The 18,694-nt window shown below is 36.5% G+C and overlaps 1 non-coding gene across 1 annotated transcript; it reads left to right on the top strand.

Annotated features, from left to right (window-relative positions):
- Nucleotides 1–3,155: 3,155 nt before the first annotated feature.
- LOC142438385 (small nucleolar RNA SNORA70) lies at nt 3,156–3,288 on the top strand. Its single transcript, XR_012782766.1, has one exon. It is a non-coding gene; the product is annotated as a small nucleolar RNA SNORA70 (small nucleolar RNA).
- The last annotated feature ends 15,406 nt before the right edge of the window (nt 3,289–18,694 follow it).

Genomic DNA, 18,694 nt, shown 5'->3' with positions numbered 1-18,694 from the left:
TTCAATTTAGGAATGGCACATGTCCAGGCAACATTTTCAGTTTCCTTGTGTCAGGAGCTGACCCAATGTCAGTTAGCAAAAGGAAGGGTTAAAATATTAGTGCATGGTTGTATATGGACATCACACACACACACACACACAACTCTCTGCTCTTGAATGACACTATATCTATATATGGGCCATGGAAATAAACTCAAGAAACCCTGCAGGTCTACACAAAATACATGGAGGTGAGCAAATCTGCATCCATCACCTCCTTCTACAACTACATAACCATCACTTCTCAGCCTTTTGGCTAAGATCAAGTGTAAAACTGTTTGGCCTCCTACAGGACAGACACCATATCTCTTCAGTTAGTTTTAAAACAGAATACACGGGGCCAGGTAGAGTTAGATAGATAGTAAAGGATTTGATAGCAGAGTGAAAGCACTAGGGAAATGAACATTTAGATTGTTAAAGCCATTTGAGATTATGGCACCGGAGCCAAATGAGATGAGTTGATACAAAAATGATTCGTGACAGACTGAATTCTGGAAACTAGAGTGTTCGGCATCACAGGTCGATTGAATATAAATAAACAGCCCCGCCGTTCGTCTTCCTTATCAATAGAGACATACCAGCTAGAGCCTTATAGTCATTCAGACACATCAGGTATGTTTTTCAACTTTTCTTGTAAAGGGAATAGCATCACAATTTATCAATCAGTTGGGATAAAACTAATGTAGCTCCATGAATAATAGAAAGGCATTTTCCTCAAAAGTTTGGTCTTGTAGCAATGTAATAAAATATGTATATATTGAACATGGAAAAAATCACAAATATGCTTAAGGCACAACATTTTTGAAAAAAATCTATATCAAAGCAGATAATTGAACTTTAAAGAAGTAGATTTTCGATACCATTGTGTAGGAATATGTGTCAAAAATAGAAAAGTTTATAGCATTTTTCTTTTGACACTGAGGAAAGTATTTTTCAATGTCACAGCCACACACCTCAAAGAAATGACTTGTGTGCTGTTTCATATTCATGCAGTAAGCAGCCAGATAACTGGCTGGGCTGGGATGCCCCTGGTCAACAGTGCAAAATCACCAGCAACTCTCTGGGTGAAAGATGGGGCTTTCTACACCCATAATCAGTTACCATCTCTGAAACCTACAGGAGCTCACCATGAGTCAGTATTGACTCAAAGACAGTGAGTTGGGGTCGACTTAAAACCAAAATATGATGCAGTGTTTAAGAAGTATTACATACTTTGGAACCAGCTATTGATTGATAAAGTTTGATTCAGACCTCTACATTAAATATTACATGGAATTATCTTAATTTTTCTCCATACATAAGTTTTGCTAGCATGTGTGTGTGTGTGTGTGTGTAGGGGGCCTGGGGGCGGGGAGCATCATGGCTTTGTGCATGTGTCAAGGACAACCTTGAATATAAGAATAAATAAGAATAAAATAAACAAAGCCACCACAGCAGAAGACTCAGTGCACTACAAGCCAGTCTTAGTTTTGAGTTTCTGAATGAGGACACTGATCTTACGACAACATCAGGACATACTATCGTGGTAGGTACCACCTGAGACAAACTATTTGCACTGGCCACCAAGGAACAGATCCATAGTCTGAAGTCACCAAGAGGCATCGTGGAAGACAAGCCTCGTGATCTATTTCTGTAAAGATTACAGACAAGGACACCCTATGGGAAAGTTCTATTCTGCGACGTGTGGTTGGTTTAATCCTGAATCAATCAGACAGCAAAGGGGCTCCTTGTGTTGTTTTTGTTGTATTTTGTTTTGATGTGGCACTGTGTTAACCTTCTATTCCCCATAACTTAAACAAATGAAATCCAGCGCATCATGTTAGGAGGTTCTGCTTTTGTAATGCGAGTGAGGCAGTCTATGAGAATTCTTATTTCCGAAGATGAATTTGTGAGAATTTCAAGGCACAGAATCAGTCTACAATGAGACAAATTATTGTCGACTCTTGGTTATTGATCCTTCGTGAAGTGCGTGATGAAGCACCCAGAACACTCAAACTCAGTCTTAAAAACAAAGCTACAACATATTTTAAAACCATCCTGATTACCGCTGGCACATGTCTTAAGAGGCAACATGTAATTATCCAAGCAAGATATTTAACCCTTCATAAATTCTTCTCAATGTTGGTAGGGGGAAAGGGGTTTTACTCTGAACTCCTTCTTTGGGAATGGGGGGAGTTGCAAAATGTTGTAATCAATCTGATTCTGGCTCCTAGTGACCTCATGTGCTTCAAAGTAGAACTGAGGTCAATAAGGTTTCCTTTCACTGACTGATTGATCCAAAGTAGATCATCAGACCTTTATTCCCAGGCATCTGCAGGTGGATTTGAACTGCCAGAACCATCGACCTTTCCACTGTGCTGAACGCTTAACAATGTGCACCCATGGATTATTCCTGTATTTGACTTAAAGTAACCTTAACAGCTCAGTCCCTATCACTGTACTGAAATATTTCTTTTGAATTTAACAGAAAGCTCTTACAAATATGAGAGAGATACAACTTTTATTTCTGGTGTTCTACATGCTCTAGGAACTTAAAACAGACATGAGGGGTATCAAATACTTGGGTTTGATTTATAAATGATATCATATTTTAAAAGAAATGTATTCTTATTCCCCTACCTGTTTCTCTAGTCCCACGTCCCAGTGGGCTTCATAAGTGTCTATTATTTTCTAATTGAAATGAATCTGATCAATGAAATCTCGTGTGGAAAAGAGCAAGACACACAAAGATGGAGGGAATGATACTTCAGTTTGTAGCAACGCCTCTTCTAACGATATATTAATTAGATAATTAACCTATTTACACAAAATTAAACAAATCACCCTTGATGTGAGATACAGTTTTTTTAATGGAGATACAACTCCCAAAAAATCACATATGTTGTTTAAAATAGAAAAAAAGGTTGATATTTCTGCAATAGTCTAGCATCTTATGGTTTTGATTTAAACTCAATGAAATGTATAAATCATGGTTGTGTGGAATCTGAAATTACATTGAAAAAGAAAAAAACACTATTCAACTCAGCCTGCCAGCAGAGTGAGTAAGAATACAAATCATTGTTGCCAACATATATAGAAAGCAACACTAATCTTTTCTATAAAATATATTCATTTATCTGCAGCCAGTTAAGCTGACTGTCCTCATTCCTGTGGAGGCCAATGTGCAATGGCTGGGAACAGCAGCCTCCTTGGTAGTGTACGCAGCCTGGTGGCATATATAGGATTCCCTAAGGGACCTTGGAGACAATCCTTTGCTGCTCTTTGATGGCTCTGATTTGACTAAGTTCTGCTGTCCCTAACCTAGCCTCCAAACTGGGATGTGAGGTGTTTGGGGAAACCCCAAGGCATGGTGGCTGAAGTCTGCATCGGGCAGGTTACCATGTCCACCAAGCATAAAAACAAAGAGTGTGTGATTGAAGCCTTACACAGGGCCAAGTTCTCATGTGGGGGGTCCAGAAGATCCACATCTCTGAGAAGTGGGGATTCACCAAGTTCAACGTGGATGAGTTTGAGGACATGGTGGTTGAGAAGTACCTCATCCCAGATGGTTTTGGAGTCAATTATATCCCCAGTCCTGACCCCTTGAACAAACAGAAGGCCTTAGGAGCCTCACCTGTGTCCACCAATCAGTTGAACGTTCTGGCCTCCACTCCCCTGGCACCTTCAAAAAAAGTAAGGTCATTTTATCTGAGATAAATATATACATATATATTCATTTATAAGAGCAAAACAATAATGGGATGGACATTAATCTCTAATTTGCATTCTTCTACTTCATAAATAAATGTATCATTCTAGATATACAAGACATCATATTCAAGTTTTTTATTAAAACACGGGTAAACATTACTTTTCAGGTAATCCTCCCTACTTAAAAATATGCAATCACTTTCTCAAATTACCTTCTACTCAACTGGAATGATCCTGGAAAGGAGAACTAACATTGTGAAGGGTTTTCAGAGAAAGCTATGCTATGGAGTGCTTTTTATCTGCTTTAATGCTATGTTCAGTACTATAACACAAAGTAGCAAATATGTATTACTATATTGAACAGCATTGTAGTCATAAAAAGACTTAAAATTGTATCAAAATGCCACCAATGTTTGTACCAAGTGGGTGAGGCAATATGATGTTCTTTTTCTTCTTTCTAATTTTCAATTTTGGCAGGTTCTTCTTATTTGGTGCTTACTTATTCTACATATGTATCTCCTTTATTTAAAATGGAGAAAGACAAAGAGGTGCAGTTTTGGAAAGCTATATGGGCAGTTCTATTCTGTCCTAGAGGGTCATATATATCTTATAGTTGATTCCAATATATAACATATTTATACCCAACACATATTTATACCCAACACATATATATGCCCAACACATATATATGCCCAACATTTATATATACACATCCAATACACACACATATGTGTGTGTTGGAATTGACTTTATATCATACACACACACAAAAGGGAATACAAAAAAACCCCAATTTTTTTCAGAGCTATGTATTTAAACTATTTTCTAAAAGAAAACAAAATACACTCCATTACACATAATACATTTGTCAAATCTGTGATTCCATTCTAGGAAGCACTTTTCAAACTCATCTGTTTGGATGGCTGGCAGCACCTCCCTCATTTTTCTCTTCACCTCCTCTACTCATCAAACTGCTGTGCTGTCATGTGCCTCTTCAATTGCAAAAACAAAACGAAGTCATGTGGAGTGAGGTCAGGTGAGACAGGTGCCATGGGGTGAGAGAATCAAACGATTTTTGCCAAAAACTGGTGCACCTGAAGGCTGCGTGAACAAGTACATTGTCATGGTGGCAAAACCAGCCCCCCATCTGCCACAAATCAGCCCTTTTTTGTCACATGTTGTTATGCTATCCTTTCAGAAACTTTCAATAGAAAGCTTGATGAACAGTCTGGCCTTAGTGGAACCAACTCCAAATGCACTACTGTGTTAGTCTGGGTTGTCTAGAGAAACAAATTCAGACACTCATATATGTGTAATAGAGAACTTCATATCAAAGAGTAATTGTATATTAAGAACACATCCAGCCCAGTCCAGATCAAGGCCAGAAGTCCTATATTAGCCCATATGTCCAATAGCAGCATATCATTTCCTCTTCAGACTCACACAACGCATACAATGACACCGAATGCAGGTAGATCACAGGCCAGTGGGTGGAAAGTCTTGTGGATGTAGCATTGACATAGGTCACCATGCGGCTCCTTCAGCTCCAGTGCTCTGGTTCCATCAGAGGTCTCCATGTGGCTTGTTAGCAAGAAGACAAGCAGAGTGTGGATGGGTCTGGCCACTAGTGAGCTATTTATCTCCATAGCACTTCCAAATAAGGTCATCAAGCTGCAACCTGATTGACAGGGTAGACTCCACCCCTTTGCAAGTTGATAAGAAATTATGTAACTACCACAACTACAAATCGACATTTTCACCCTTAAGGAAGTTGATGGACATTCAGAACAAGGTTTGTCATCAATCAACATTTCATTTTTCTTGAAATGAGAAAACCACTCATAGATGGGAGTTTTCCCCATGGAGCTGTCCTTATAAACTGTGTTCAACATGACAACAGTTTCTGCAGCATTTTTCCTGAACGGGGAACAAAATTTCACAGCTGATCACTGTTCTCTTAAATTGGCCATCACACACCGACAAAGAGGTTCCAGTGACATTACTTTTATGAAAAATGTCACTGTGACCAGAGAGAGCCTTCCCAGGTAGTTCCACTGAATGCACTAACTCATAGAGTGAGGTGCTCAATGCTGCCTAGCAGCATGGGGACAACCCCTCCTATGTATGTATGTAAGGAGAGAGAGAGAGAGAGAGAGAGATCTGATTGCTTGGTGGTTAAACTCTAGATGATTAACTGAAATCTCTGCATTTGGAACCTTGAACCCATCTGCTGCTCTGTAAAAGAAAGATATGACAGTCTCCTTCCATAAAGATTGCTCAATACAAGTCAGAATAGGGTTGATGGCAATGAGTAGATACAAATGCACTAGTACACATTTTTGCATGTGTAAAACCATGCCAATAGGTTTCACATTTACTAGTTTTTGAGTGATTTTAGTTTTAATGGTAGTCAAGGTTTTAGGAGGTTTAGTGGCATAATCGGTTAAACTTTGAGCTGTAAACCACAAGGTTAGAAGTTCAAAACCACCAGCCAGTCCTCAGTAGAGAGATAAAGTTTCTATTCCCATTAAGAGTTACAGTCTTAGAAATTACAGAAGTGTTTCTGCCTTGTCCTATAGGTCACTTTGAGTCAAGATAGACTTACTAGCAGTGAAATGTTTTTACTTAAAGTAACTACTTATGAAATTGGTTTTAAATATCACCTCAGAGTCAAAGCAAAATGTTGCATGGAATTCATCAAAAAGAAAAACATTTCCAAAAAACCTTAACTTCAAAGCAAAGTAGTACAAAAATGTCTAAATTTGTTCTTGAAACCAAAGGACAAAACTATACGGAAAGAACATTCTACAGTTAATATTCAAATAACCAAATGATACAGAGAGATCTTCATAGGAAAATTGACTGTGGAGTCATCGGGTTCTGAGACAGACAGTCCCTTTGCCACCGACACAGTTGGCAAACAAATGAGGGATCGCAGCAGGATTATTGAGAGTCTGCTCTGTTTGCAAATCTGTGCTGTGATAATGTTAATTCATTTTGAAAGTCTACCCAATTAGCCATTTCAGGAAAATGGTAAATTAACTAATCTATTAGTGTAGAAAGTGCCCTTTTTACAATTTAATAAAACACAAATGCCTATGGCAAATAAGGTTGATGTGGAAAAATGCCATAGAAAGTAAAAAAAAGAAAAAAAATTCAACTTGGTAATATGCTAATTATACCTCCTATAACTTGGGTCCTCTTGATGCTGACTCTTCACAGCTCTGGGACTATCCTAAGAGGAAATATGGAGTGGAGTCATAAGGTGTAAAACAAACATTAATTTGCAAATTAATTTAGATTCAGAAGTTGTATGCATATTCGTAGAACATAATTATTTCAGCCACAGGACCAAGATGAAGGAAGAACTGAAATGGCTTCTGTTGCACATAGAGTCATTGTGAGGAGGAGCTGGCGCCACAGCACCTAACAACACAATGACAACACACACTACATTCATTTCCAAGCATTGCTTAAGATGCTCCTAATGTGAAATCAGAAAAAAGAACGAAATCACCTCTTTAAAGGACCACAGCATGCACCCCGACCTTTGCATTTTTTTTAGAGACCTGATCCAAAGCAGAACAAGACCATAAACTATTTTTAAACGTCCAAAGCAAATGCACAAGGCAAGTCTGCTTCTAAAACTGCTGAATCGCATGTACCATTACAGCCTTGTCATTGTAGAAGAGAAATGTAGAGTTAAGGATCTTTTCCCTTGGATCATAACCAACGATCAGCTCTCATCCCAGTGAAGTCAATGCTGACCCGCAGGGAACTCCTGTGAGTCTCAGAGACTGTAACTGTTTACAAGAGTAGAATGTCCAGTCTTTCTCCTGCGGAGATACTGGTAGTTTTGAACCATCCCCATCACGACCCAACATGTAAACCCTCCACCACCAGGGCTCAGGCAGTAGTTTTAAAGAAGCAGGTGGTAGTAGGTTACATAAAAGAAGTGCTAAACTTAGCTGCTTGAACAAAGTCTCAATTGACCAAGGTTCCTAAGGAATTAGAATTTGGGGGCTTAAAATTGGACAATTATTAAATGATCCCAATTTTGAAGCTTGATATATGGGTTCATTTCAAGAACACTTGTCCGTGAATTTCGTATGGGTAATGTACTAATAATATACTGTTCAGTATTACTGAACAATGACGAATTCACCGAGAATGTCTATTTCCCAGTCTGGAACAAACTTAGAAATGAAACTGACCTTCCATATCATTCATCTGTAATAAAATACAGGAATACTACTCTTTGAAAGAGTATAAGAAATGGTGATCTCTTTGTCGCACTAATGATACTAGAACAGCTTTTTATATATTTTACCTCGGAGACCTAGCTGTGATCTTCTCTCCCATAAATCACTTCCTTTTATCACCATTTCCTTACGGAGAAGAGGATATTTTCTGAATAAAAACAAGCACAAAAGGTAGTTTTCAGAGTAGATTAGAAAGTTTCCAGATTAGATGGTGCATTTCATTTTCATTTCCTCCTTCTATCCTTAAGATCTATATATTTAAACATTGATTAGCCTTCCCCTTCAAAGTCCTCTGTCCTTTAGTGGTTAAGTATCTTGAAACCAAGATCTTGTATTAAAGTAGAATCTAATTAGACCTTTCAATTCAGGGAGAAGACTGAACTCTTTAGTGACATTATAGAAATGTACAGGAAAGCTTTCTCTTTTTTTTTTCTCCCCGCTCTCTGGTTAATAGAAGTTATCTCCAAGGAAAGGGGGAAAAAAGAAGAAGAAACAGCCCAAATTATCCCACCTCAATTTAAGCTCAAGGCACAGACAGGTGACTGTCTCTTTGTCCCTCTAGATCAGAAGTAAGGCAGTTTTCAAATTTCAAGGCTGTGACTGGAAGTGGGGACTTGCAGAGAAAGCGTCGCTGCTGCTTTCAAACCCTTAAATACACTGAATTTAAAATGCCTTCACATTGAAAGCCTGAAAATTGCAGTAACTACTTCAATCAGCAAGTAGTTTAAATATAATTCCTGGCACAGTATGTAGTTTTAAAGAAGTAAAGTATAAAATTCTAAATATCCTTGCCAGTGTGTATCCATGAAAGTAATGTCATTAGCTATTAACTAGGATTCCTATTACCTTCCAACCTACATTTGGCATCTCACTAGCTTTGAGAAAAGGGGTTGAACAATTTTGTAACCGAATTGCTATTCTTAATATCAAACGAAGCATGTCAAGGTTACAACCAGTTGTAGAAAGAATATGGATTAAGGGAGAAAATAAAAGAAAGACATTTTCAATACAGTTAAGTCAGAAATGGTTTGTATCCAGGATTTCAAACCAGTTCATTCTGGTTCAGTTCCTTGCTGAGAATTCATAATGTTGATTTTAATTAGATTTCTAGGTGATTTTTATAGAACTACTGGTGATTCTTATGTATACATTCAATAAAATCTTAATGGCCATGTGAACAGAATTAGGTTCTTGTCTTTTAGCAAGAGAAATAGTTTTTCTCAAATAGAGAGGCAATGTTGGAGAGTTTTATTAAACCCCTGGAATGCAGTGATGTCATGACCTAAGATTTAATGAGGTCAAAGAATAAGATTGGTTGGTCTTGTACAAGGGTAGGGGAAACTTAAAAGTTCCCACAAGGTGTGGCCCTATGTCATCTTCACAGTTGTTATGTTTGATCTGTTGTGGTAACCACTGTGTCAATCCATCTTTTTCAGAGTCTTCTTTTTCATGGACCAATATTTATAGTACATCCAAAGTACTTGAAACTATGTTTCACCATTTCTTTTATAAAGAGTGTAGTGATTTTACTTAGTGTAAGACAAATCTGCTTGTTACTCTGGTAGTCTATGGTATTTTCAATATTTTTACCTGCACAATAATGCAAATGCATCAATTTTCTCTAGCCTTCCTTATTCACTGCTCATATTTCACGTTTATGAGATGATGGAAAACACAGCGCTTTTACTTTTGTTCTCTTGTGTGTGTGTGTGTGTGTGTGTGTGTATCATGACCTTGCACTTCACCCAATTGAATGCCTGTCAATTAAGGAGTAAGAGATGAGTGATTTTGAATAAAGAGTTTAGACTGTTGAATACAAATTGATGATCTGAAATGTACCCCCCATATGCAATAATAAAAAGATTGGAGAAATAGAAAATACCATGCATTTGTGCTCAAGGTGACATCTCTTGCTCAAGGTGACATTTGACTTTGTAACACTATAAAGTGGTTTGCGCAGCAGATCTTCCCAAAGCACTTCACCATTTGGTTTCTTGATGATTATTTACATGTTTGTTGATTTTGGCAACAAGTAAAATTAAACCCTTTACAACTTCAATGTTTTCTCTCCAAATCATGCTGTCTGTTCAATTATCAGGTTCTTGGTCTTATTTGTATAGAATTTCATTCCATACACTACTTCTTCTCATTTATATTTTCAGTTCAATTGCTGTGTATTCCTTCTGATGACATTCACTTGCTGAAAGTGGTATTTGCACAGAGGAAGGAGTTATTCTTGCAAAACTCTATCATTTGATTTCCAATTTCATTTCTGTCACCAAAGCTATATTTTCCAATGACTGATCCTGTTTTGTTTCCAACTTTCACATTCCAATTACAAGTAATTAACACCGCATCTTGATGACATGTTTGATCAATTTCAAATGACAGAAGTTGGTAGGATTCTTCATAATCTTCAAAAACTGGCTCTAAAGATTGGTGCATAAATTTCAGTAATCATTTTATTATTATTATCTCCTTCCAGATAATGCCTACATAATCCTGAGACAACAAATAGGTAGAGATGCTGTGAGAAAATAAAAACAAAACATACCAATAACAAAATGAAATATAGACTAACTCTCGTGAGTGTAGATGTAAAAGTTCCAAACAAATTTAGCAAATCAAATAAAAAAATATTTTCAGTGGATATTCCCGCAGGCACAGCAGGAGTTTCGTTATTCTTTTGCCTTGTTCCATCCTATGAGGACTTGCATGTTACTATGATCCTGGAAACTAGGCCATGGACAATTTCACATACAAACAGGGTCACTCGTGGTGGGTAGTTTTCGGTGGAGCTTCTAGACGGAGATACATAAAATGTAGCCAAAAAACCTTTGGATCCTAACAAAGCATTGTCTAAATTCCTTACTTTAGACAAATCATCAATAGGGACCATTGTTTCAAGGAGTACATTGTGTTTGATTAAGGATTCAGATATGCCTGTGATCTTGAGACTGGTGCAGGACTGGATAAATTTTCTTTCTGTTGTTCATAAAGTCATCACATATGGACGTTCACCTGATCGTGGCTATCTATATATACTTAAGGGCACCTATTATGAAATGCTAGGTTCATTTAGCATGAGAAAAGAAATCACTGTAATAAGTTGATTACTATTTTAAACTGCTGAATATAAATAGATTTTATTGCATATAAGTATTCAAAAAGTTAGATTACCCTTAAATTATTAATAATTAATAACCCTAAATCATATGGTTACTTAAATATATAAACAGAAAAAACTTCTGGCAAAATTGAACATAAATGCTGTATTTTAATGACCTCTTTTGAATAAAACAAGGAATAGAAATTAATTTCTGCAGTCAGATGAAAACAAGCTATGAAGAAACCTACAACTACCTTCATCTTAAGGAGTCCTGGAGGCATATATGAGGCTACCTACACAAAAAAAGGTTTCCGGTAACAGAAAACTAAAGGACCATATCCTATAATTACTGTGACTGAGTACAGTTATTAGTGTTTGGTTTTAAGATGATACAATGGCTAATGCTCACCTACTGGCAGAAAAGTTAGTGAGTCAAACCTACCCAGTGACTCTGAGATAAGAAAGATACAGTGATCTTCCTGCATAAAGATTACAACCAAGATTATTATCTGAAGTAGATCAAGTCTATCAAATTCCATTTATTTGAGTCAGAATCAACTGGGCAACAAAGTGATGACAAACAGCAATAGCACATTTAATGGTAAAATATTGTATGCTTTCCCTAACAGAAGGAAAAGAGTAAGATTGTCTACTCTCACAGATTCTTGTATTCAATGTTCTAGCCAATTAAATAAGCCAAGAAAAAGAAACTACAACACATCTATATTTAAATAGAACATGAAAAAAATTAAATATACAAAGTGTTAGGGACAATAAAATCATGCAAAAACATTTTTAATAATTGTCATCCCAGAAAGAGAAATGAAAAAAAATAAGAAGCAGGAGGGGGGAAATTGTATCATAATGATGTAAAATTCAAAATTTGGAAAATGATATATTACAGATTCTTAAATCACAGCAAACCCCATACAAGATAAATAAATATAAAACAAATCCTAAGTAGATTATGCTCTAATTAAAGGAAGCAGGATTAATAAGAAGATATAGAAAGTGACCTGAAACACTTATTGTACAGTTGAACAGTGGTATGATTGTTGACTTTCTTATTAGAGCACATTAATAGAGGTAGATCATATTGTGATATCTTTAAATGGTGATATAGAAGACTTCCAGGAAGGTGGCACCGAGGTAGGGATACATGTGTTGGTAGCTCATTGGTATTCTGGGTTTGGGGACAGGGAGGCTAAGTAGGGGTCTGAGGTGTGCAATCTGGCCTCATACCCACCTAGGGCTCTGCTCCGGCACATGTGCCAACCTTTCTTATGGTGCTGACCAGCACGGTCGCCCCATATGCACTACAGAGCTGCCATGGTCTATGATCTGGTGCCCAGGAAATCCCATCCTGTGCCACCCATGCTATGTTGAACCTGCTGGCTCCCATGCCATGCATTCCCAACTGGCCCATGCAGTGCACATCCTGGTTGATCGTGCTGCATACTTCCCATGAGAACTGCCTGCCCAAAACCACCCTTGCTGCCTGCAACCACTCCATATGTGCTGCCTGAGAGAACCACCTGAACTTTGCTCCAAGTAGATAATCTCAACTTTTTTAGGGACAGAGTGAACCCCGGTGAGATACACAGCTTGATCTCGCAGAACAGTTGACTCCAGTTAGCACTTAGAATCAATCTAGCTAGCCTCTCAGAGAGAAAACACAGGGCTCTTTAACTCGAGGGAAAATTTTGCTAAAGTCCACCAAAATGACACGCATAACTCAAATCAGCAACCACTACAAGAAAACAAGAGAAACAAGATGAAATGTCTGAGAAGAACCTAAACCTAGTGACATACGTAGTAGAAGAAGCAAACTTTGAACCACCACAGAAAGAAATCTTCAGAATGCTGTTTTGAGTCGTAGAGGATATGAGGGAATCAATACAGGAAGTGTATGAAGTAATAGGGAAAATAGAGGGCACATACTGAAGGGAATTATAAGAGTTACAGGGCAATGCAACAGAATCAAAAGACATGGTAAGAGACCTGAACAACAGGCTGAAAGAAGCAGGGAATCATATCAGCGATCTCAAAGACAGCCAAGGGGAATTCAACAAACAGGAAACACAATCAACCAACACAATCAAAGAAGCTGAAGAAAACCTGAGAATAATGAGAGATGCTATGTAGAGGAACAATGTTCAAATAATTGAAATGAAGAAACAAGACATAATGAAGACATCAACAGGGAAAATAGAAAGGGAATTCCTGGTACAAAACTTCCCCAATTTAATAAATGGGAATCAGACAATCACCCAGGAAGCAGAGAGGACACCAATTAGACTGAAGCCCAAGAAGAATACACTAAGGCATATAGCAATCAAGTTATCCAATTTTAAGGGGGAAAAAGAAAATAATAACAGCAGCTAGAAAAAAAAAAGCAGTCACTGATAAGGGTAACCAGATAAGAATTTGCTCAGACTTATCAGCAGAGAGCAGGAAGAGGAGGAAAGAGTGGAATAGCATCTTCTGAAAGCTGAAGGAGAATAATGGTAATCCAATAATAATAATTGTCTATCATGCCCAACTATGTATCAAAATAGACAGAGAGGTAAGAGTTTTCCAAGTCAAGGAAAAATTTAGAGACTACATTTTTTTTAAAAAGCACAATAAGAAATACTTTTCAACTCACTTTGGACAGAAGATGAACATGCACAGAACACAAATATGAGACCACAATGTACCATAACAGTATCTAGAAGTCAATTTGCTGAAAGCAACACCCAAGACATCATTTAAACAACTATGTAAAGAGGCTAGAATGAATCCCCACACTCGTATACAACACATTGCTAAGGTGAAGGAGGGTGGAAATTTTCTAACGCAAAAGTTCTGAGATGGCAGCAAATAATTCAGAGATTAATGTAATAACTACGACCATCAAGGGTCTGAATTCACCCAATAAAAGACAAAGGTCAGTAGACGGGATTAGGAAACAAAACCCACAAACCTATTGTCTGCAAGAGAAAGGTCAAGCTCACAGATAAAACCAGGTTGAGAATTAAAGGATAGCAAAAAGACAAGCTAATGGCAATTTTTAAAACACAGAAGCTGAGGTCCTAAATCTATGATAAAAATCAATCTTGAGGTGCAGGGTATAACAAGAGATTAGGATGGACACCATCTAATTCTTAAGGGATCAGTAGACCAAGAGTCAATGAACTTTATAAATATATACACACCCAAAGAAAGACCCACAAAACTTGTCAATCAAATCCTTTAAACATGTAAAAAGAAATCACAGGATCAACAAAAGAAACACCAGTACAAAAACTTCAATAATTCATAAAGATGGAATTCAACAAAAGAAAAAGAAGTAACAAGGGCAAATACATGGAATTTGAAAAACTTTCTTCTTCAAAAGGTGTGGATACTGGCCCAAATTTTTGAAATTTCTAGAAACTAATGAAAATGAGTATACATCTATGGTATACATCAAAGGCAGTTATCAGAGGATATTTGATAATGATAAATGCACATATGAAGAAGTAAGAGGGACTTATGGACAATACTCTATCATAATACCTTCAGCAGTTGGAATAATCCTTTTAATAGCAAAAAAACAGAAAAAACAAAAAAGAAGAGAAATATTAAAAATCTGGGGAAAGATATACAAGTGGGAAATACAAAAAATAAATGCAACAAAAATCTGGTTCTTCAAAAGGATTAACAGAATTGGCAAACTTTTGGCAAATCTTATCAAAGATAGGAAGGAATAGACATCAATATGCAGGATGAGGAAAGAAACATGGGGAATTACAATGGACCCTAATGAAAGTAAAGCCTAATTAAACAGTACTACGAAGGTCTGTACTCCAATGAATGCAACAAATTGGAAGACATGGAGAAATACTTGGAAAAACAAACCTTCCCAAGATGGTTTCTTCCCAAAATTTCACATCTCATATAGATGTGAAGAACTTGAACAGATCCATAACAAGAGAAGAAATAGATAAGGTTATCAAGGAACTACCAACTGAAAAAGTCCCTGCCCAGATGGCTTCACTGTAGAGTTCTACCTCGCATTCAGGGAAGAGTTGACACCAATTTTATACAAGCTATTACAGAACATTGTGAAGGATGGTAAGTTCCTAAATATATTCTCTGAAGCTAGTATAACAGTGATACCAAAACTGAGCAAGAATAGAAGAGAAAATGATAGGCCAACATTCTAATAAACATAAATGCAAAAATCCTCAATAAAATCTTGACCAGTAGAATACAAAAGTATATAAAAAGAATAATTCATCATGACCAAGTGGGATTTATACCAGGGATGCAGGGATGGTTGAAAAATCTATAAGTCCATCAACATTATCCATCACATTCATAAGAGAAAGGACACGAACCACACGATATTATCAATAGAGGCAGAAAAAGCATTTGATAACATTGAATAACCATTCTTAGTTAAGACATTCAAGAAGATAGAATTGGAGGGAAATTACCTCACACAATACAAGTGATATATAAAAAACAACAGCCAGTGTTAAAATCAATATAGAAAAGATGAAAACATTTCAACTGAAAAAGGGACTAGACAAGGATTCCCCTTGTCTCCAGTTTTATTCAACATCGCCCTGGAGGTCCTCACTAATAACATAAGTTAACTGAAGGACATCAAAGGTATTCATCTAGGGAAAGACAGTGAAAATATCATTACTTGCTGATGATATGATTTTTACATTTAAAAAACCCAAGGGCTCCACAATAGGAGCCCTGGAAGTGATAAAGGAATATGGTAGAGTGAAAATGTGAAAGCAAAGGCAATTGGATTGCTATGTACAACTGACAGGATTATAGAAAATGAGATCAAGAAGGAAATCTCCTTCATAGTAACCAAGGATAAATTTAGAGATCTAGAAATACACCTAACCCCAGAAAAGCAGGAGATCTGTATAAGGAAAACTACAGAACATTATTGCAAAAAACCAAAAGGGTCCTTCACAACTGGAGGAATATCCCTTTTTTATGGATCAAAATACTCACTATTATAAAGATGTCAAATATAAATATATATATGTATATATACATACAAACACACACATATGGATGGACATTAGGTCTTTACTTTAAACTTACCTCAGTACAAGAATGGTTTGTTCTAAGAATGTGCTTCTGTATGGTATTCATCTTTCCCACATAATTGCTGAAGAGAAAATGGGTATATGAGCAAATTTGATGAAGAAAGCTGATGGTGCCTTGCTATTAAAAGATAGTGTCTGGGGTGTTGAGGACTTGAAATTAAACAAGCGGTCATCTAGCAGGGAACAGCAAAGCCGATATGGAAAAAAGCACACAAGTCTATGTGACTATAAGGTGTCAAAGGGAATGGGTGTCAGAAATCCAAACAAAGCAACAAAATTGATGTCAAGAGCTGTGAACAAAGTGGAGATCCAAAATCCACCTGTAACATAATTGGACAATCCCTCACAGAAGGGCCACATGAAGTAATGTTATATCCAGGGTGTGATATAGCATTGATGAAATCTATAAAATCGGGTCAACCAACCTAGAGACAAGGGAACAACGAGTGAATTAAAACCAATGGAGAGAAGGGTGTAGGATGCCTAGTGGGGCTTAATCAAAGGCAATGTAACAGTGAGGAATTATAAAGCTATAGGAAGGCCGATCATGATAGTGGGACAAATTGAAAGTAAAAGGAAACAGAGGAAAGAACTATGAGGCAAAGGACATTTATAGAAGTCAAAATACAGGCATGTCATTATGTAAATATATTTATATATAATGATAGGGAAGTATTTGGCCTTGATTCAAGTACACCTTCAATGCAAGAACACTTTGTTCTAATAATCCAGCATTCTGCGATGTTCACCTTCCTGACATTATGTAGGTCAATATAATATAATAATAAGATTTATTGGGGAGCAGACTGAAGAACAAGGGGGAAACAGGGCAGCTGATATCAAAGAGTTAAAGGAGAAAGAAAATCTTTTAAAACTGATGGCAGCAGCAATTATACAATTATGCATGATCTAATTGAAGTATTGACTGTTATAATATCTGTAAGAACTCCCAATAAAATGATTAATAAAAATTAATAAATAGCTGATGTAAACAAAAATGTTTTAAAAACTTGTCAGTCCAGAATTTATATGCAGCAAAAATATCATCTAACAATTAAGGACACAGGATTTTCACAAAGCAAAACTAAGAGAAGTTATTACCAATACATATATACTACAGGAGGTACCAAATGAAAAATTTCATGAAAATTGTAAGAGATTGGGTACTCAGATCTGTGGGAAATAATAAGACACTTTGAGAAGATTAACAATATGAGTAAATACATGGTGACATTGCATTTGTTTAAAAAATTTCTTTGCTTTAGTTTCTTTTCTTTAGTTTCTTTTTTTGCGTGTTTTTGGATATCCCTTCTACTTATCTGTATTGTCAGACTGCCAAAAGTAGCAGCTCCAGTCAAGCATCCTTTCTTATATTTCTCCCTTTAAAAATACTCATAGCCATTTTAAAATACGTTAGAAATGTAGTTCACCTACATTTCCTACATAGAAATGTTTCTAGATATTATCAAGATCCTTAAAGGAAAAAAAAGGTATAAAATATAAAACTCTATGTCTAGGGTTCCAAAGTGTTTTTAATACATAAATAGACCCTTAAGTTTCCATGCTTTACCGAAATGTTATTTCAAGTCATTTAATGTTCAATTGGTTGGAATAATGAAGATCTATCCAATTATTATAGAAAACAGATAAACAGGAGCTCTGTAATTTGTAGTAGGAGACTTCTCTGGTTCCTAAACATGCACATTCAGCTGGTATATAACATAATGAAATCCAGATTATTCTTTTTAAAGATCCAAAATCAATATAGCATTTATATTTTTATTGTTTAATAAGCCAAGGAGGAGACACAAAATGTGTTATAGTTCACAATGGAGAAAGTAGAGCTCTGTAAGCATCTCTAGGCTAGAGTTTCCATAATAGCACAACTAATTCATATCTTTTTCATATGAGTGAAGTTTTCTACATCCAATTAGTCCACATAATTGAAAGTACTCATTTATGTTAGGCAAACAGGAAGTAAATGGACAGTAGGAAAGCAAGAATGATTATAATGAAAGACAGAAAATAAACTAAGAAATAAATGCAAGGAAAATGAAACCAAGCCTCAGATATGAAAATACATAGTAGATATCATGAGAGAAAATAAGGCATGAATATATTAAATCACCACAAGATTCTACAAAAAGAGGACTCTTATTACAGCCAGGATCAATTGGGTCATTAAAACTAAAGATAGAATAGAATTTAAAGGGAAAAGAAATTGAGTCTTCAGGAAAGATCTGGGCCCCTGTGTTAGTCTGGGTAAATTAGAGAAACAAATCCACAGAAACTCATATATGCTGTGTATAAGGGAGTTTTATATATAGGATAAGTGTACATTCAGAAAGTATCCCAACCCAGTCCAGCCCAAGCCCGTAAGTCCGACTTAACCCATATGTACAACACCGATCTACTAAGTCCTCCTCAAACTCACAAAACACACAATAATGCCGAATGCAGGAGGATCACAGGCCAGTGGGTAGAAAATATTT

This window comes from Tenrec ecaudatus, chromosome 1, assembly GCF_050624435.1.
Source record: "Tenrec ecaudatus isolate mTenEca1 chromosome 1, mTenEca1.hap1, whole genome shotgun sequence".
Taxonomy (NCBI): domain Eukaryota; kingdom Metazoa; phylum Chordata; class Mammalia; order Afrosoricida; family Tenrecidae; genus Tenrec; species Tenrec ecaudatus.
The sequence above is the reverse complement of the archived record's forward strand: the minus strand, read 5'-3'. Positions and strand labels throughout refer to the sequence as shown.